General features: G+C 33.9%; 1 protein-coding gene across 4 annotated transcripts in view; it reads right to left on the bottom strand.

The window, feature by feature from the left end:
* Window positions 1–22,471, bottom strand: part of RABGAP1L (RAB GTPase activating protein 1 like) — a 697,071-nt gene that overhangs the window by 238,424 nt on the left and 436,176 nt on the right. Inside the window, exon 1 of one of the 4 annotated variants that reach the window (XM_031968373.1) lies at window positions 17,312–17,413. The exons of the other annotated variants lie outside the window; for them this stretch is intronic. The gene's annotated coding sequence lies outside the window, so the exon portion shown is untranslated. Of the gene's footprint in view, window positions 1–17,311; window positions 17,414–22,471 lie in introns of those variants that run through there. 4 annotated transcript variants of the gene reach the window in all.

The raw sequence follows: 22,471 nt of genomic DNA, 5'->3' as shown, positions 1-22,471 counted from the left end.
GGAAGAGGGGGGGAGAGGGAGAGGAGAGGGAGGGGAGAGGGAGAGGATTAGAGAAATGACAGAACCTTTGCTTAGTGTAACTGATCCCAGCAGAGAGAAAACAGAACTAATCTTATTTTGTTGCTTTTTTCTCTGCCAACAAAAATGACCTTTACACTAGAAATAACAGAACAAAAGTGATTAATTAGAAATTAATGCTCAAGATAAATAAGGACATAATAAAGCAGCACTTAGATGCTCTTGACGAATTCAAGCTACCTGACCCAGATTTCCCACATCATCAAGTCCTAAAAGAACTAGCAGTGATGAGCACTGAGAAACTCTAGTAATACTGGAAAAACCATGGAAAATAAAAGTATCATAGGATTGAAGAATGTCAAAGTGTCCTAGTTTAAAAAAAAAAAAAAAGTAAGCGTTCAGTTTACAAACTATAAGGCCAGTAAGCTTGACCTTCTTTCTTTTTCTTCTTTTTTTTTTTTAAATTTATTTACTTTAAACTTAAATGCAAAATAGGAAAAGGAAAAAAAAATTACCATGTGCACAGCAGATTAAAAAATAGAGCAGATTCAAAATATAAGGCAATAAATTTCCACTTCAAAAAAAGCCTATATAATAAATACTACACATTATGTTCAAAGCTGTCCATCTTTTCTTTTCTTCCTTGTAGTTTTGACCTCCTTTCCTGGAAAAATTTGGGATTATTAAGGAAACTGTTGCCAAAAATTGAGAAAAAGAAACAATGAAAACAGTGTTCACAAACAACTAGCATATTTTCAAGAAAGGTCATGCTAAACTAACTTCATTTTCTTTTTTGAACTAATAACATAAGAGGAATTCTGAAAACATTGTTTACTTAATAAAGTTTTTGGTAAGATATCTCAGACTATTCTTGTGGAAAACTAAAGAGACATGGATTAGATGACAGTATAATGAGACAGATTCATAACTGGTTGGATGATTACAGATTTCAAAGAGGAGATGTTAATGGTTCACAATCTATTTCGTGGTGCTCCAGTTGAAGATGCTGAGGATCTTTGCTTGGTTCTACTGCTTAATAACTATCAATAATTAGGAGAAAGCCATTAATTGAATCCTCAGGACATCTACAGATAAAACAAATCTGGCGAGGGGGAAGGTATGTGGATAGCTAACACACTGAAAGACAGAGTCAGGCTCCAAAAAAGATCATGACAGATAATGATATTATATTAAAACTAATAGAATGAAATTTAATTGAAAAATCTAATAACTTATGCTCAAGTTAAAAAAAATCAGCTTCACAAGAAAAAGAAAAATCATGATGTGGGGGAAAGCTGGTATGATGAAAATGTTTTATTATTTGATAATCTTGTTTGAATCTAACTTTATTTAACTAGAAACTGTCTAACCCAAAATTTACTTAGGGAATGCTGAAATCTCAGACCTTCCAGGGAAGTTGGCTGAAAGCAATGCTTAGACTCCCATCCAGTCTTGTTTTAGGTCAACCCAAGTCTTGGGTAAACTCAAAACATTTTTTTCATAGTCTTGGGTCTACTGAAAAGGCTTGTCTTCATTCTCCAAAAGATTATGTTTTGACATCACTCAAATTTTATTGACTGTTTAACGTTTACTTGCTCATATACATCTCAAGCAATCTTACCTGGAAACTATACTTTTCTAGAAACTGCTTACTGCCTACATACCAGGCAACCAAATACTTGTTCTTACATCCTTGTTTGAACTCTATATACATAAATTTCAAGGGATTTGAGGAGGGAATCAGACCTTTTTCTAGCTCTCTCCTCTGTTGAACTGACTTAAAATTCTTTCTAAAAACCCTTTTTTATATATTTGGGGTTTGTTCTTGACCAATACTAGTCTAAAAAAAATTAGAAGGCATTAGTAGACTGCAAACCATTGGGATAAATCCCACTCTAGCCTCTGTTCTACTGAGAACTCATCTGGAATGTTCAGCTCTGGGTGCTCTGGCTAAAGAAGGAAATAGATAAACTGATTGAATGTCCCAAGAATAACAACTAGAATGGTAAAGTGATGGCTTGAGCCTATGGCATATGAGAATCAGGTGAAAAATGAGTATATTTACACTGAAGAGCAAAAAACTCATGGTAAACACAAAAGCTGTCTTAAGATATCTAGCAAATGTATCACAAAAAGAATTAGACTCATGAGTGGCTCTAGAGAACAGAATCAGAAGCAAAGGATAAGAGCTAGAAAGAAGCTAATTAAGGTTTGATGTTAGGAAAAGTCTTTTTTAATTATAATAGCTTTTTTTTTTAATACATGCAAAGATAGTTTTCAACATCTACTCTCATAAAACCCGAGGTTCCTATTTTTTCTCCTTCCCTCTTCCCTCCCCTAAACAGAAAATAATCCAATATGGGTTAAACATGTACAATTCTTCTAAATATATTTCCACATTTATCATTCTGCACAATAAAAATCAGATCAAAAGAGGAGGGTGGGAAATGAAAAAGGGGGAAAAAGCAAGCAAACAACAACAAAAAAGGTGAAAATACTATGTTGTACTCCACATTCAGTCCTCTCTCTCTGGATTCATATAGCTTTCTCTATCACAAGTCTATTGGAATTGGTAAAAAAAAAAAAAAAAAAAAAAACTTTTTAAAATTAAAGTTGTTCAAAATTGAAATAACCTGCCTCTTGAAAATGCAGTGAGTTTCCCTTTCTTGGAAATAGTCAATAAAAAGCTCACTGCTACCTTGCTGAGGAGCTAGAGGCAGTCAAGTGCTGCAATGCACAGACCACAAAACCTAGAATTTGGAAGACCTGAATTTAAATGTGGTCTCAGATACAGATAGATGTATGACCTGAAAAAGTCATCAACTTTCTGCCTGCTTTTTCTTTCCTCATCTACAAAAATAATACCTACTTCCCAAGGTTATTATGAGGATAAAAGGAGATAATATGTGTTAAGTAATTTGCAAACTTTAAAAAGCTGCATAAAGCTAGCTCTTATATATTTAATATTATTATTCAAATAATATATAGTTTATGTATATAAAATACATAATTTATATTTTTATATTATGACAATACATTACATATAATTTATATATAATTTTATTTGTATAATTTAAATATTACATAATACTATTTAATGATGGGAATTTCTTTTGTGTATGGCTGTTGAAGTCCCAATTCTTAAATTCTATGATTCTGAGAGCAGGAAGACATGACTGATAAATTATCTTTAAAAGATCTGGACTTGAGGCAGCTATGTAGCACAGTGAATAGAGCACCAGCCCTTAAGTTGGAAAAACCTGAGTTCAAAATCTGGCCTCAGACACTTAATACTTCCCAGTTGTATGACCCTGGGCAAGTTACTTAACCCCAATTGCCTAAGAAAGAAAGAGAGAGAGAGAGAAGAAAGAAAGAAAGAGAGAGAGAGAGAAGAAAGAAAGAAAGAGAGAGAGAGAAGAAAGAAAGAAAGAAAGAAAGAGAGAGAGAGAAGAAAGAAAGAAAGAAAGAAAGAAAGAAAGAAAGAAAGAAAGAAAGAAAGAAAGAAAAGAAAAGAAAAGAAAAGAAAAGAAAAGAAAAGAAAAGAAAAGAAAAGAAAAAGAAAAGAAAAGAAAAAGAAAAGAAAAGAAAAGAAAAGAAAAGAAAAGAAAAGAAAAGAAAAGAAAAGAAAAGAAAAGAAAAGAAAAGAAAAGAAAAGAAAAGAAAAGAAAAGAAAAGAAAAGAAAAGAAAAGAAAAGAAAAGAAAAGAAAAAAGAAAAGAAAGATCTGGGCTTTAAGGTAGACTATATACTCAATATGAATCAAAAGATTGCTATCCAAAAAAAAAAAAAAAAAAAAAAAAAAAAAAGCCAGCATCATCTTAGACCATATTAAGAGAGGTCTCTTGAATAGGGAGGTGACAGGTGTGCTATACTCAGCCTCAGTCAGAATATATCTTGAATATTGCATTCAAGCCTAGCCAACACATTTTAATGTTAAAGAATTGTTTGCAGGCATCATTTGTTTTTCACATTGATTCCTTCCATATTAAAAAAGAAGAAGAAAAAAGAAAAGAGGAAGAAAAGAAAAAAGCAAATCCAATCAATGCACTGAAAAAATTTTGAAAATTACATGCGATGGGCCACCCCTAGAAAGTTCCCCACTAGGGAAGGAGTAGAGGAAAGTGTCTTCTCATAATTCTTCTTTGATGCTGGGTATCACATTTAAATAAAAAAAAAAAAACTGATAAGATGAAGAACACGCAGAGGACTGTAGCCATGACAGTGAGCAGACTTATACTCATCCTGCCTGAGATTCACATGAAGGAAGTAGGAATATTTAAACTTGGAAATGACATAAGAAGGAGCTAACAGTTGTCTTCAATATTTGAAGATCTGTCATATGGAAAATTTCAGCTTGTTCTGCTTGCTACTGAGTGGGAATTGCCAAGAGGCAAGTTTTGGTTGAGTATCAGGAAGAAAAAAAAGTTATTAACAACTCAAGCCCTCCAGGAACAGAAATCCGAAGACAGTTGGTTTCCTGTTGCTAGAGTCTACAGCAGAGGTCAGAAAACCCTTTATACGGTATATTTTAGAAAAATCCTATTCAGGTGTGTATAAAAACTGGTGACCGCTGAAGTCGCTCTAAACTCCATATTCTACAAAATATTGTAGTAACTTTGGGTACTTGAATTTTGATAGACTGGATTCTCATTATTTGACATAAGAACTCTCTCCCTCATAGAATCTTCCCTTCAATGGTGTTTTTCTCCTTACTATATGGCTAACTCTAGTTAATCTCTTAAATTCCTCTATTGATCTAACCTGACAATCAATGGCACACTCAGACCTCATGGCATATTCCTCTAACGTATTCTTCCAAACTCCTTTTCTTGGGAACCCTATTGCTCTCCCAAATCTACTTCATACTGGCCATTCCTGGTACCTATTTTACCTCTTCATTTTCTCTGTAACTTCTAAATAAATCTACCTTTTGGCAAAAAGAATGGCCGTTGTGAATATGTCCCGTATTTATTTCAAATTAGGATTTGCTATTCTGATCTCATTATAAGCATTTTTTTACATATGCAAAAAAACAAACAAACAAATAAAAAACCCAAATTAATACTTAGAAGATTTAAAAGACTTGCTTTATCAAGGTCATACAGATAGCAAGGTGGGGGAGAGGGATCAGAATGCTTAAGTGTGTCACACTACAAAATGCTGCCTTTCTCAATTGAACAGACTGAAACAATATGGATGTTTTTGAGATCTAGGTCATGGGCAGATATGTGGCACACAAGTTACTAGACAGTATAAAATAAGGTTCTAGAAACAGACTTATTTACACAGTATGGAGTAGTTTTATAACCATTTTGCATGGAATACAGCATTTGTTTAGACAAGTGGGTGTTCTAGACACCCCGCAATTTGAAACTGTAACAATAAATTAAGGATAAAACAATGAGCTGGAGTAAAAAAAAAAGAATACACACACAAAACAAAGACTGGCTAGTTGTACTGGATGAAAAATCTTATTGCAGAAAAGCCATTTTTGACAGTCTACCCTGTCCTGGATGCAGTACTTTTTCATCTTCACATAAGGAAAAAAACCACTGTAATTTATTCTTTCTAGATTCAAGAAGATTTTAGGAGAGCTATAAGGGTAGTTAAATTCTGAAATAAGTCTCTCTTTATCTAGAAATTTTAAAGAAAAATGATGAACATCCATTTAAAAGGAATGTCTCAAGAGTAGTTCTGCCTGCTTGTAAGCAGAAAAAATGGATTAGGTCAGTCTTAGAAATGCTGGCCTATAAAATTTACTAATTGTTTCAAAATTCTGAATCATGGTGGTGCAACTCTGTAGGAAGAATAATCTTAAGAGCAGAAATATGAAAGTTCCAGCCTTTTTTTTTTCTTTTAAACAAAGCTCTTACCCTTTAAAAGATGTAATTTTAAGACTAAATGTTTCTTTTGGATTGTTAGTTGATGTGTCTGGGTGTCTGGGTTAAATGAGTCCACAGGATTTGTAGAGACCTGTGAACCTGCTCTGATATGAACAAGCCCAATTTCATTTGGTATATAAACTTGAAACACAACTTCTAAGAAGAAAAAAAAAGTGGTTGCAGAGATACTCTAACCTGCAAAAGTTTACCCCAGTGTTTAAGATTCACACAAATTCAAATTCAGATGAAATAAATAAGAAAATATTTGACATTGAGAGAGGGGCAAAATCTATTTTTTCTGGGGATTTTGTATTCAAGTCATAGAGCAATTTCTATTTCTTCCAAATTTAGTACTCAACCAGAATTTATACAGAGCTCTTTTGGTAATTACTTGTTCAGCTCTAATTTTTTTTTAAAGGCACCAGACAGGGTAATTGGGGTTACAGATTTTAAATGGAAGTAAAAGTTACAGTGAAATTCTGAATTGATTCTAGTGAAACATTTTGTTTGATGACTGCAATCTTCAGGCAAATATGTTAAGGCCTGGAGGAATATAAGTCCCATTAGGGGATCTCTCCGAGCTTAATGTTACTGCTGTGGGTAACTTGATCTTTAAACTGAAAATCATTCAGATTCCCAAACCCAGTAAGTAGAATCATAAAATATGAGAACTGGAAGAGACCTCAGAGACTAACTAATATAATAGCCTTACTTTATAGATGAGGTGACCGAGGCCTAGAGGGAAGCTCATTTATTCAAGGTTAGTTAATCAACAAGCATTTATTAAGCACTTACTATGTGCTAAGCACTGTGCAAACCGGGAGGAGATACAAAAAAAAAAGCAAAACAATTCTTCATGCCATCAAAGGTAAATGCCTTAATGACATAAACAACATGCAAACAATAATAAATACACAAAGACAAATACAGGGGAAAGATATCATCATATCAACATGAAGGCATAAGCAACAGACACTGGTCTAAGACCCAAGTCTTCTTGATTCAACTTTTTCAACAATTCTACGCTATTTTGAATTCCTCATGATATTCTAGTGATCCAAATGTTGCCACAGAGCAAAAATATGGTACTTTTCATGCTTGTAGCTCACTGTAAAGTATACCAAGTGGTATTCATACAACAAAGGTAAAGAACAAGAAGACTGGATGTGTTTTACCAAGCAGCGAATGCAAAAGCTTGAGGCTTCAGGGAAAGGAGCAGGGATGGGTAATGTGGATAGGACAGAAGAATTATCCTAAAGAGGAAAACCCAAGGGACTCATGCAAACAAGTTTAATGCTCACAATGAAATTCATTTTTGGACACCATTTTTATTGGTAGCTACAATAGTGTTTCCATATCTCTGATAGCCCCCCACAGAGAGAAATTACTTTAGATAAACATTAACACTGAAAGCTAGAAGTAGTAATGTATACACTGGGATATGTCTATTGCCTTGATAATATGAAAGTATTAGACATTATAATTCAGGTTAATTAAATTTAAAAGTACATTCAACCTAAATTCTAAAACTTTCAAAAAAATTTTCACCAGAAATAAACTGAAAAAAGAGTTTGCCAATCCCATTTCCTCAGATAGGTAAAGAACTTATGGCTGAACAATATATGATGAATGCTGGCTTAATTCTGCTCTAAATTTAATGTCTGCACCCTTAGAGAATCATTTGCATGTGCAAATTCATCATTTAAAGTGGTGTGAGAAATAACTTATTTACTTTAATTCCCTCCTTGACACATGAATGTTCTTGGTACAATCTCTGACAAATGATCCCTCACTTCTGCCAGAACATGCCCCATGGTGAAGATTTCGTTGCTTCCGGAGGCAGCAGCCATTTGTGCTCTGCTCTAATTGTTAGGAAAGTTCTTTTTTCCCCCTTTTATATTTAGCCAAAAATCTGTCTCCTAACAACCTCTGTCTCTTCATTTAGATTGGCTATCTGAAGGTAAATAGATGAAATTCATTTTCCTCATGAAAATTCTTCAAATGGCTGAGAAAGTTATCATGTCTATGCCTTCCCTTCTCTATTCTAAATATCCAGTTCCTACAAATTATTTTTATGTATAACATAGCTTGAGATCCTATACTGGCCTGGTCACATTTCATTGACTTCACTTTAATCCTTATCCTCATAAGAACCAGATTGAACAAGATATGACTACTAATACCTAAGCAGTGCACAATAGAAAGGGATCAACTAACATTAATAAAATTAAATTATGAGAAAACTTCAAAAATCTTAAACCACTATAAAAAATGTATATTAATATTATTGTTATTATTATTATTACAGATACTAGCCTTCCAATGCATCTTAATAGTTCTAACCAAAACCCAAAACTACGTCCCTAAAATATTATACATTTTTTAAATTGATGACTTCAAAAAATTTATTAAGAGCTACATTGTATAATACTTATGTCAAAATTCCAATGAAGATCGAATGTGGATAGAACTATAGTATATTCCTTTTTTTCCCCCTTTTTCGTAGTATTTTCCTTTTGTTCTGATTTTTCTTTCATAACATGACTGATACGGAAACATGATTAAAAAATTTAAAAATTGCTTACTGGGCAGGGAGAATGTAAGGAGGGGAGGAGAGAAATTTTGGAATTCAAAATCTTACTATCTTTACATGTTAAATGGCAAAAAAAAAAAAAAAAAAAACATAAGGAAGGAAAAAATAGCCATTTCAATCAATCAGCTGACATTCTAATTGCATATCCAGGACTATGCTAGGTCTAGAAAGCATGTGCATATAAGAAACAGATCCTGGAATGCAGGGGTTTGTAAATATAGAGAATTTTTATGTAAGAAGACTTAAGAGAATAAAATAAGCCAATAAAATGTCAAGAATTAAGCTCTCTTACAGAAAACAGGTGTCATAGGACTTCAGAACTAAAAGACTAGGGGTTTGAATCATTGCTATCCTATTTAAATTAGACGCCATAGATTAATTTGAATTACTATCCAGAATACTTTAAAATGATCAGTTATCCAAGGCTATTACTATTTCATTTCCTCAGCTTAAGAATTGTTGGGATTTTTAAAAAAATTTTCATTGAACTACAGAATCAACATTTGCTTACCAGCAGCAGATGGCACTATGCATCAGGAAGGGATTATAAAAAGTTACTAAAATCAAGCTGTCAAAACTGATGCCTGCTGGAAAATGGCACTAAATCCAACTAAATCCATAACTGAGATGGATAATTAGCAGACTCATTGTGACAAGGCATAAACGTGAAGAAAAGTTAGTTTTTGAGGGGAAAAAACAATTACGGTGATTTATTATTTGGTAGTTTGTTTTTTAAGTTTATTTTATTTTTAATTCATGGAATAAAACAAGCATTTCCATAAACAGCATCATTAAAAAGATTATTGCACATGAAACTACAAAACCATTATTTATAACTTGCTTTTCCCTCTAAATATACAACAAAATTATCACATAAATTTCTTTTTTTCTTTTTTTTTCTTTCCCTACTGTCCTAGAGAAGTTTTTTAAATGAGAAAGACATCCTAGTTAAGAAAAAAATCTGTTATAAATGAATTTATAAGGGACATTTATTACAATTTATTGTCCCCAAAGCCAAATTTAGAAAATTTCCCCAAATATTTGAAAATAAAATTCTATAGGAAAAAGAAAAATTTTTAAATAGATAAAAATATAATCTTTTTTAAAAGATGCTAAAAGATGATAAAATTACTATCTTTTCCTGAGAATTATTTGAACAACAGGCAATTAAAAATATATTTAAATTAAATTACCTAAATTACTCTAAATTACTTATATTTTTAGGTCATTGAATAACAACTATATTTATTGGCCTCTCATTAATTATTTACTGTGATGTCACACTTTACTGAGCACACTTACAAAATACTAGGCAAACCTAGAGAGAAAGCCAAGTGAAAACATTGTTCTTTTAAATACAAGTCGATATGAACACTATCCTCCTTAGATCATGGTAAAAATGAAAGGCCTAGCCAAGGCTTCAAACAGAAAGTATCCTTCAGCTGCCTGATCCTAGGAGAAACAATCTCCCAGAGCTTCTCTTTAAATAAAATAAATAAATAAATAAAAAGACAATCCATTTTAGAGACACATTTCCTACACAATTTTCAGGAGTGAAAAATTAAAGAATTAAAAAAATAGAAATGTTGGAGGAAATTGAGAGAGATAAACCATCATTTAGGGTTTCTGGTCTGTGTTGTGCCATCAGTCAAATCTCTTACCAAAAGATAAGGAAGAGGTAAAGAGAAATGAAGGAACCACATTTTTTGGAAGAAGGGTAAAGGTCAAAGTTTCTCTAAATTATACTCACTTCCCTCCCCATAATATTGTCCTAAGAGAACCAATTTAAACTTTCTGTCCCACATCCTGTGCCCAGAACAAGGGTAAGGCAATATGTGGCTCTGCTTATTCTTACAGATGTAATTTCACTGGGGCCTGGATCTGGGACTTCAGGAAAGCATTTGGGAACTATGTGAATTCAAAGAAAAATATGAAACAATCAGACGTCTTTGACTTTAGTTACTAATGCCATGCTTAAGACCAGAAACTTACATACAAATGATAAGGGACAGGTATTCTTTCCCTTAAAAGGGCCAAGAGACAATGTTATTGACGAAGAGTCCTCTGGTTTCCTACATTTTCTAAAGGTAATGCATTTCTTATGTATTTTAATTTCCTGGTAGACAGGTATCAAAGCCTGACTCTGTAGATGCATTCTCCGGACTATACATATTTTCTTACCTTTAAGCTATCACAAAGAAACACTAGCCTTGCCCCCCACCCTCAATTTTTGTGTCATTCATTGATTCATTGTTGGTGGAGTTGTGAACGAATCCAACCATTTTGGAGAGTAGTTTGGAACTATGCTCAAAAAGTTATCAAACTGTGCATACCCTTTGATCCAGCAGTGTTACTATGGGATTATATCCCAAAGAGATTATAAAGAAGGGAAAGGGACCTGTATGTGCACGAATGTTTGTGGCAGCCCTTTTGTAGTGGTTAGAAACTGGAAACTGAATGGATGTCCATCAGTTGGAGAATGGCTGAATAAATTGTGGTATATGAAAATTATGGAATATTACTGTTCTGTAAGAAATGACCAACAGGATGATTTCAGAAAGGCCTGGAGAGACTTACACGAACTGATGCTGAGTGAAATGAGCAGGACCAGGAGATCATTATATACTTCAACAACAATACTAGATGATGACTAGTCCTGATGGATCAGGCCATCCTCAGCAACAAGATCAACCAAATCATTTCTAATGGAGCAGTAATGAACTGAACTAACTATACCCAGAAAAAAGAACTCTGGGAGATGACTAAAACCATTACATTGAATTCCCAGTCCCATATTTATGCACACCTGCATCTTTGATTTCCTTCACAAGCTAATTGTACAATAATTCAGAGTCTGATTCTTTTGTACAGCAAAATAATGTTGTGGTCATGTATACTTATTGTGTATCTAAGTTATATTTTAATATATTTAACATCTACTGGTCATCCTGCCATTTAGGGAGGTGGGGGGGGTAAGAGGTGAAAAATTGGAACAAGAGGTTTGGCAATTGTTAATGCTGTAAAGTTACCCATGTATATATCCTGTAAATTAAAGGCTATTAAATAAAAAAAAACAAAAACAAAAAAAAAAAAAAAACCAAAAAAAAAAAATTTTTTTGTGTCATTAATTAGACAATCAATTTATTCATTCCCATTCTCAGTTCTTTTGGTACACAAAGCTTTTTTGGATTTTAGTACAAACATTCTGTAGAGAAATCCTTATGGAACTGGTATTAACTCAAAAAACTTGGCTATCCTTGCAATGTACTATATTATTTTATTTCACTTGTGGTTTCTTCTTTGTTCCAATTCTGAGAAACCACAACAAAGAAATACAAAAATCCAAACTATACAATGCGTTATGTACCAGGTCTAACATTCTCTACAACTTTATTACATTGTAATTTTGTTTAAAACCACTATTTAAGTTGAAACCACTATTTAAGTTAATATCATTTAGCCCTAAAGTATTTTTGAACATGAAAGTAAAAATCAGATTAAGTGGGAGAAAAGCAAAGATAATTCATAATGATGGTCTTCATTTTGAATTTCTTATGCTCCATGGATGTGTCTCAATTAATATTAAAATTAAAAATATGATTTTTCTTTTTCTGTAAAATCCTCAACATTTCTATAAAAAGTGGTAGAGGGGGCCAGGAAGACAGGTCATCTGTTCATTTCAATTGACCTAGCATCCATTTTAGGTATCTACTACCTTTCTTATCTGACTATAATGCTCATCAGGAAAGAACTATGGAAATTCAATTAGAGTATCACAAAAAAGTCTATTCTGTTAAACAATATAGAAATCAGCTAACAAACATTTATTAAATACTATATGTCAGGCACTGTGTTAAACACTGAAGATAACAAAGGGGCAAATAAATGGTCTCCATTCTTAAAGGATTTACATTCTAATGGAGCATAGAAAGGTAGATTGAGAGCCAGTCTTAGATTCAATACAGATCTCAGTTCAAAACCTGCCTCTGACATAAAATGATTATGATCATGAGTAATTCACTTAATATTTAACTTCCTTAAGGTAATTCTCTAAGACTATATACATCACTGAACACCTGCCACTCTGTACTAGTAGAAGAAATTTCCTTACTGAAAGCTCCCTATACTAATGAAATTACATGTCAGGGCTAAATATTGTCAAGCTCTCTGGGAATGCTTTGCAAAGAGAAACTGAAATGAATTATTATTGTTCTATAAAAAATGATGAGCAGGTTGATTTCAGAAAAGCCTGGAAAAGCTTAGATGAACTGATGCTGAGTGAAGTGAACAAAACCAGAACACTGTTCACAATTACATCAACACTTTGTGATAACCAACTATAATAGACTTAGTTCTTCTCAGCAGTACAATGATTAAACACAATTTCAACAAATTTGGGATAGAAAATGCTATCCATATCCAAAAGGAGAACCATGGAGAATCTGGAATGAAGCATATTTTTTATTTGTTTGCTTTTTCTTTCTAATAGTTTTTCCTACTTGTTCTCATTTTTTTTTACAACATGACTTATATAGAAATATATTAAAATGACTATGTTAAGTAAAATGACTATATGTTAAAATGTATAACCTATTTCTTGCTGTACTGAGGAGAGGAAGGTAAGAAATGGAGGGAGAAAAAATTTGGAACTCAAAATCATACAAAAATGAATGTTGAAAACTATCATTACATGTAATTGGAAAAGTAAAATACTTTTCAAAAATAAAAAGGAAAAAAGGGAGGGAAGGAAGGAAGGAGGAAAGAAGGGAGGAAAGGAGAAAGGAAAAAAGGAAGGAAAGGAGGAAGGGAGGAAAAGAGGGAGAGATAGAAAAAAGGCATAAGGAAGGAGAGTGAGGAAGGAAGGGAGGAGGAAGGAAGGGAAGAAGAAAAGAAATATACTTCACTTGCTATTTGGAGTACATCAGTTCTCTCTTTGGAAGTGGATAGCATTATTCATCATGAATCTTCCAGAACGGTCTGTATTAATCAGAATAGCTAAGTCCCTCACAGTTGATCATTGATACAATATTGTTATTACTGTATACAATGTTCTCTAGGTTCTGCTCACTTCACTTTGCATCAATTCATATAAGTCTTCCCATATTCTATATATCTTGAGTATCAATTTCTTTTTTTAACAATAGCTTTTAATTTTCAAAATACATGTAAAGGTGGTTTTCAACATTCATCCTTGCAAAATCTTGTTTTCCAAGTTTTTCTCCCTCCCTTCCTCCTACCCCCCTCCTAGACAGCAAACAATCCAATCTGTTAAACATGTACAATTCTTCTATATATATTTCCACAATTATCATGCTGCATAAGAAAATATCACATCAAAAAGGGAAAAAAAGAGGGGGGGAAAAAGCAAGTAAACAACTACCAAAAGGTGAAAATACTATGTTGTGATCCACAGTCAGTCTCCATAGTCCTTTCTCTCCATCACAAATCCATGGGAATTGACCTGAATCATTCTTTGTTGAAAGGAGCTGCATCCATCAAAATTAGAGTATCAATTTCTTAGCAGTCATTTTTGTTCTGTCCTTTTCTCTCCAAGAGTTATTATTTTTCCACATGCACAAAAAAAGAATAAAAAAAGAACTGACCAGTTCTGTATGCTCTTTGATGTAAATTACTATTATCATTTCCATTTCAAGCAAAGGTCCTAACCCTTCTTTGTTTCTTTTTCTCAAATAGCATTTTTAAAGACCCTTTTCTGTAGTTCTTAGCTTTCTGCAGCAGTTTTAGGTCACTTCTGACATTTAGTAGTCCTCATAATGTTTTTACGGAACTGTTCCATACTCATATTGATTTTGATAGTCAACAAGTATGTATTAAGCACCTACTATGTACTATGTACACCTACTATGTATTAAGTACCTAGTATGTAATTCTGGAAATACAAAGAAAGGCAAAACTGGTTCATGAAATCTCAAAGAGTTCTCAATCTAACAGAGAAAATAATAAGCAAGTATGTTCAAATTAAGATATAAATAGGATAAATTGAAAGTAATCTCAATAATAAGGGGATTTGGAAAACGCTTCTTATAAAAAGTGAGATTTTTTTCTAGGACTTAAATGAAACAAGAGAAGTTAGAAGGCTTAAGAGGAGGATGAAGAGAGTGCCAGGCATGAGGAGGAGTGAGAGAAAATCCTTGGAAATGAGAAATAAGGTATCTTGTGGGGGAAACAAGAAACAGGTCAGTGTCACTAGTTCATAAACTATATGGAGAGGAGTAAGGTGTAAGAAAAGTAGAAAGGGGCCAGGTTATAAAGAACTTTTAAAAACAGGATTTCCTAATTGACTAATTTGACCTAATTGACGCCTCCATTTGAAAGTAAACTCCCCATGAGTTCCAAGTTCTATTTAATGTCCAGTACCATTGTGAGTACACAACTAGAATGCAACCTGATGAGAAGGGTCTCTGTACCAAAGATTTGTATTATTTCTCTTCCCTAAAATAATATACGCATTTTTGTCCCTATAGCAAGAGATTCCTTGTTAAGAAACTCAAGGTACCTCAGAGGAAAGTACAAAATAGGTGAAATGTTAGGGAGAAGGGAGTTTTATACTACTTCAAAATGCATGGTATTACACTGATACATAAGAGCAAACATTTATTTTTTTATTTTTTTTTATTTTTTTTTCTTTTTCCAGTTTCTTTTTTTTTTTTTTTTAATTTATTTAATAGCCTTTTATTTACAGGATATATACATGGGTAACTTTACAGCATTAACAATTGCCAAACCTCTTGTTCCAATTTTTCACCTCTTACCCCCCACCCTCCCTAGCTGGCAGGATGACCAGTAGATGTTAAATATATTAAAATATAAATTAGATACACAATAAGTATACCTGACCAAAACGTTATTTTGCTGTAGAAAAGAATCAGACTCTGAAATATTGTACAATTAGCTTGTGAAGGAAATCAAAAATGCAGGTGTGCATAAATATAGGGATTAGGGAATTCAATGTAATGGTTTTAGTCATCTCCCAGAGTTCTTTTTCTGGGCATAGCTAGTTCAGTTCATTACTGCTCCATTAGAAATGATTTGGTTGATCTCGTTGCTGAGGATGGCCTGATCCATCAGAACTGGTCATCATATAGTATTGTTGTTGAAGTATATAATGATCTCCTGGTCCTGCTCATTTCACTCAGCATCAGTTCGTGTAAGTCTCTCCAGGCCTTTCTGAAATTATCCTGTTGGTCATTTCTTACAGAACAGTAATATTCCATAATTTTCATATACCACAATTTATTCAACCATTCTCCAACTGATGGACATCCATTCAGTTTCCAGTTTTTAGCCACTACAAAAAGGGCTGCCACAAACATTTGTGCACATACAGGTCCCTTTCCCTTCTTTATAATCTCTTTGGGATATAATCCCAGTAGTAACACTGCTGGATCAAAGGGTATGCACAGTTTGATAACTTTTTGAGCATAGTTCCAAACTACTCTCCAAAATAGTTGGATTCGTTCACAAGAGCAAACATTTAAGGCTTATGAGATCATAAGAAATCACATAGATACCCCTGAGTTCAAGACACCAAGGCTAAATAAATTACGTTGTGGGGGTTCAGAAAGAACTGGTAAATGCAATGACTAACTGCTAGTGATTCCTGAAGAAGTATGAACAGTGACAGAAATACCACTATTCTGAAAGAAGGATAAAAGATACTATGTGCAAACTGTACTATGGCAAGCTTAACCTCCCCCTTCCTGGCAAAATACTAGATTATTAAGAAGATGATTTTTAAGTTTTTAGAAAAGAAGAAAGTGAACACAGCCAGCTAAATTTCATCAAGAACTGTTCATGCCAGATAAAAATTATTTCCTTTTTTTGAATAGCTAGTAGATTGGTAGTACAGATAAAAATCACAGCCATAGTATACTCTGGCTAGGGAGAAGGATGGGAAGGAATAAGAATTTTAAAACACTTACTCTGGGCCAAGTACCATGCTAAGCTCTTTACAAAAATATCTGTTTGATCTAGGTGAACAGGATGCAATAAAGAACTCTCCAAAACTTGTTCTACCTTATGACTGTTATCCAAATTTAGTGATACATGCAAAGCATAACTGACACCACCAGAAAAAAATCTAAAAAGCATTGCTAAGGACTGGGAAGTCTTGAACAAAGAACAAACGACCCCAGGAATACTGGTAGTCTTTTCATCATCCTTAGCACTTAAGGCAAGGGCCTCAAAAGAGGAAAACATTGACCGGGGAAGTGAATGCTTAGTTAACAAAGTAGGACAGAGAATTAGACTTGGATTTAAAACATAGGAATAATGGTTTGGCAACACTTTTTTGTTTGGCAACAGTGTTTTCATCAAACCACTGGAGATAAGAATATAAAAGAGAAAGACAGATTTAGCAAGTGACTGTCTGGTTAAAAAGGTAGTTCAGAACATTAGACCCTAATTTCTAGACCACATTGTGGGGAGAGGGAATAACTATAATGGATAACACTCCATGGCAGAAGTTTGTACAAGCAAAGAAACCTCTTCACTATGATAGCAAACATTTGTGCCAAGTCCACAATGTATACCAACCTCCTACTTCTTTCTGGCTAGGGTAAACTATTGTATACTCCAATAACAAAATACAAAATCACTATTTTCTCTGCTTTAAATGAACTTTACCCAAATGTAATCTACATTACGCTTATTTCACAAGTCCTTGGAGTTTCTCACAGGAGAATCTTTTCTTAATAAATAATCGTAACTATTCTACCATTCCTTTTTTACATGTCCTATTTCTTTTAATGAAGTTATATCCGTCCAAAGATAAATTCCCATCAAAGATTTTAACCCACCAAGTCTCAGTGATACTTGGGAGGATCAAACTTGCCTCTTTTCATTAGAATCTTGAGTTATTCTTGCTTGTTGCCTAAACTTGAATGATCTACCCATAGACAGTTTAAGCTACTGATTCTGCCACAATATCTTTATTGTCTCCTCCACACCTACCAATCTGTGTCACAAACCATCCTAGTTCAGTGCTTTATGACCTCATACCTAAGGCTCTAATGTCCTTCTAAAGGCTCCCTGTTTTCAGGCTCAAATCTTTTCAATCTATCAAAATTACCCAGCTGTCAATGTTGTTTTGATTCCGAACTGCTCCACTAACTTTGGCTTCCAGTTCTCTTTAATGACTCTCCATTGCCTGAAACACCACCATCTCAGACTCCTCAGCTTGGCCCTGATGGTGCTTCACACACTGACTCTACCCCTCCCTCCTAGCTTTCTCTCACTTTTCCCCTTTTCACATACTCTTATGTTCTAGCCGACCTGGACTGTGCATTATACTCTGAATTAAACATGCACCACCTGCCTCAGTGTGTTTGCACAGGCTGTCACTCTCATGCCTGGAATGTACTCCCCTGGTAGCTTGACATTTCAGAATCCTTTTCTTTCTTCAAAGCCCAAATCAGATGCAACCTACTCCCTCTGTAGGAATGTCTTCCCTCATCCCTTCACAAGGTGTTCTCTCCCTGTTCAAACTGTCTTATATCAGAAATCCTTTTGCCCTTGTCATACCCATATAATTATATTTATATATCCATCTCTCTACCACTAGCTGTATTTCTCCTCCCACTCCAACTCAACCTCAGTAGAATATAAACTTTTTCAATGTAGGTATTATGTCACTTTTTATACATCTTCAAGATCTAGCATAGAGCTTTGTAGAGAGTAAGCACTTAAATGTTGAAATGAACTGGAAAAGACAAATATCAATAAGAAAGTTTTATCAATAGTTTGAACTATATCATCATTATCATCCTCTCCCCCTTCCTTTCCCCTTACCCCCACCCCCACCCCATGGATAAGTTTGTAACCAAAAAATTCATCTTTAAGGAGATTGTCTCAGCTTTGGCACTCACACATCAGAAGTACGCTCAGCCCCATTTTAGCTTCCTTTCTTGTATCATCTTTCTCCTCCCTCCTTAGATTGCAAGCTCCTAGAGAGTAAGGCTTGCTTCTTTTTTTTTCTTTTTGGTATTCCCAAGCTTAACATAATACCAGTCCCATATGCACTATATTGTACAGGATTGTATTGTCATTGAATAGTCAACATGAGAGGTCTTTTATTTTGTGGGGAGGAGGGGAGTAAAAAGGGATGAAGAGATATAGTTTGTTACTATTTCTTCCATGAAGAGAATACATAAATCTGTCAAACAAAAAAACCACCCTTTCATTCTGTTTTATAAATGAGAACTAAGCTGATTTTTAAAAGCAAAAGATGAAGAAGAAGGAGAAGGCGAAGGAGAAAGGAAGGAGAAGAAGAATAAGAGGGAGGGAGGGAAGGAAGGAAGGAAGGAAGGAAGGAAGGAAGGAAGGAAGGAAGGAAGGAAGGAAGGAAAAGGAGAAGGAGAAGGAGAAGGAGAAGGAGAAGGAGAAGGAGAAGGAGAAGGAGAAGGAGAAGGAGGAGAAGGAGAAGGAGGAGAAGGAGAAGGAGAAGAAGGAGAAGGAGAAGAAGACACAAAAGTAAGAATAAAATAAGGTTTATGCTATTAATCTAAAATGAGTGGACTTACTGAATGTTAAAAATGGGAGGAAGGGACAATAGATGGCTCTCTAATTATGACTCAGGGAATTGCTATGTAACAAGGAATGCTTAGCTTAGAAAATGGAACAAAAAAAAAAAGATAACTCCTCAGAGATTGTGGTCGATCACCTCAAATTATGAAAAACAGAGGCAACACTGAAAAGGACTATTATGAAAGAGTTGCAAATGTACTGTTTTTCTGCAAAGATCACAAGATTTAGAACCAAGATGAGAATAATGGTTTCCAAAAAGGTTAAGGTGAGGTATGGTCTCTAATGCTGATTACTTTTGTGGACAAGTCTAGAGATTCAAAGTGAAAAAACAGTAATATATTATCTGAAAAACTTTAGCTAATTTTTTCCCAATGCATATTATTTCTGTATTTTTATTTTATGTACTTATTAATCAAATTGGAAGCTTGACAAATAAAAAATAAAACATTGTTTGCTCATATTTAATGGGAAAGGATTGGGTGCTATCTAGATACTACTTTAGTGCTTGGTACTCTTCAGATTTCTAATTCTCTTATAAGGGTCACAGAAATTCGGCCAAGTGATTTTTTAAAATGGATTTGCATAATAAACAATCTGCCAGCTAAAAATGTTCTAAATTTCTTCTCTAAGAGCTCCTGTAGATGGAGCATATTGCTTCTGCAACTTCTATTTTTAATCTTTCCCTCAAAGACTAAGGATTTAAAATGTCTAAAAGCAGAAAAGATGGCTAGTTCCTGGCAAAATTATATAGTATATAAACTTTGATTCAGCATTCCTCTTTAAATGGGTGGCTGTCTAATCTATTTAATTGAAGTGACTTATATGATAAATCTAGCAAATAGAATTCTAAAGCAAAGGAGCAGAGTGGAATATTTTTTGTAACAGTTCTGATAAGGAAAGTCTGATTTGGTTATTTTAACTCGCTCTTTTCTCTTGCTAAGTAATTCCATCCCTTAGCTAGCTTAAAAGGGTATTACAATAGAATAAAAAATGTACCCATATTTGACTTACAGATATTCAAACATAGATATTTTAGAGTAAGAGGAAAGTGGGGAGAATAGAAGGAAAAGAGGGAGGAAAGGAGAAAGAAAAGAAGGGAGAAAAGTGCTAAGAAGGGAAAGGAAAAAGGAAGAAGTGAAAAGGAAAGAGAGAGAGAGAGAAAGAGAGAGAGAGAGAGAGAGAGAGAGAGAGAGAGAGAGAGAGAGAGAGAGAAAGAGAGAGAGAGAGAGAAGAGGAGAGGGGTAGAGAAGTGGAGAGGGAAGGAGAGTTGGGGAAAAGATTTAAACAGTCCGGGACCACTATTTGACTTGATAAGCATAAGATTCTGAGTCAAAGAAAAGAGACCCAAATGTACTATTTCTTCTGTCAATCTCAATTCTCATTAACCTTCATAGTTTGAATATCTTGGCACTTGAAGTGGAGTTCTAGAAGATCATCATCATACCTATAAGTGTCTATTCATTCTGTTTAGGGTAGTAGAACTAATGAGAAGACTAGCAGGCCGCTGGTATTTTTCCTTTGATTTCCTTGTGTTTATGTCCTCTCTAGTTGCATGGTGAAACTGAAAGAATAGTCATACAATCATATGATCACCTTAGATTCTTCTTCTCAAACATTATTTTTACCAGCTAAATTTTTGTCTGTTTTTATTTTTGTTCTATTGGAATTGAAAATTAGCAGTTCATTTGCATGACTATAATAGGAAATAAAGATGAAATTTAAATCTAAGCTATGTCTTTGGATAAAGCTATAGCTGGTATGTTCATCAAATATACCAGATAACAGTTAAAGGGATATTCACATTGGGATGACTAGATCAAGACACAAAAAGGATCTTGAAATGTTCAAGTCCTGGACTGAACCTAATAAAAAGAAACTGAATAGGAATAAACAGGAAGTCTTACATTTTGGTCCCAAAAAAGAATCATTTCTTAAGTACATGGTAAGAAAGGCATGGTTAGAGTACAAGTGTTCTGAAAGACATCTGGGAGTTAAGTAGCTTATAAGTTCAGTACTGTGATGCAGAAGGCAAAAAGCAAATGCAATCCTAGTCTACATTAAAAAGGGGCATTATTTTTTTTTAAAGGGCATAAGTCATTAATTGAGGAATGGCTGAATAAGTCATGGCATATGAAAATAATGGAATATTAATGTTCTATAAAAATGATTAACAAGTTGATTTTAGGAAAGCCTGCAAAGATTTACATGAACTGATGCTGAGTGAAGCAAAAGGAACCAGGAAAACACCGTACATGGCAACAAGACTGTGTGTGATCAAATATGGTAGATTTGATTCTTCTCAGCAATTCAATGATTCAAAGAAATACCAAAAAACTTTGGAAAACCCTATCTGCATGTAGAGAGACTACAGATTGAATGTGAACCAACAACACATACTAAGTTTCACCTTTTTTTCTTTTTTTTCTGTTTTTTTTTTCATTTCATGGTTTTTCCATTTTGTTCTGATTGTTCTCTCCCAATATGACTTATATGGAAATATGTTTTTTTTTAAATGTATATATAGATATAACCCAAAAAATAAAATACAAACTATAAACAAAAAAATTTTAAATGAAAAAAAAAAAAAAGAGGGGCATAAGTTCCACAAAAAGAGAGGTGATAATTCAACTATTAAGTGTCCTCATCAGACTTCAGCTGGAAAATTATGTTCAATTCTAGTTTAAGGACATCGGTAAATTGAAGAATGTCCAGAGGGGGACAACCAGAATATGAAGGATGACATGAAGATTTGTGGAAGAACTTGTTAGGAAAAGGGAAGACACAGTGAGGCGGGGGGGAGAAAAGAGGGAAGCTAATAGCTATTTTCAAATATTTGGACAGAAGGACATGTGTTTGGACCCAAAAGCTCATTAAAACAATGAGCAATGGAAAATGAAATACACACACACACACACACACACGGCAGGAGGGGTGAGAGAGAGATAGAGAAAGAATATGAATATTTAGATCTATTAATAAATAAATTCCTAAAAGTTAGAATTGTCCTTCCTGGAGTTCTCCAAATAAAGGCTGACCATTTGTTTGACATGTCATACTGGGGATTTTTTGGGTAAGCTAATCTAAATTGCCAATGAAATTCATTCCAACTCTGACATTATCCATTTTTTTGATGCCATGTTTCTTAGTCATTCAAACACTCTTTGATCTTCTTTAGTCTGGCTAAGTCCACTTCTATAGCGACCATTTCAGATCCATCTACTTTCCTAAAAGAGAAGTTGACTTTTTAGAAAAGACACTTTTGTCTGTTTTTATTGACTACTGCTATCAGACACTGTCCTTCTAGATAACGTAAGTAATTTTCAGGGTTATTTTAATTATGCAGGATTTTCAGTTTACACAGTGATTTTAGAACCTAACCTCCATGTATGATGGGACTCTACTATATGAAAGCAAGGTAGTCATGTCTATCAAGT

The sequence above is a fragment of the Sarcophilus harrisii genome, chromosome 4 (assembly GCF_902635505.1).
Source record: "Sarcophilus harrisii chromosome 4, mSarHar1.11, whole genome shotgun sequence".
NCBI classification, from domain to species: Eukaryota; Metazoa; Chordata; class Mammalia; order Dasyuromorphia; family Dasyuridae; genus Sarcophilus; species Sarcophilus harrisii.
This window is presented reverse-complemented; position numbering and strand designations above follow the sequence as displayed.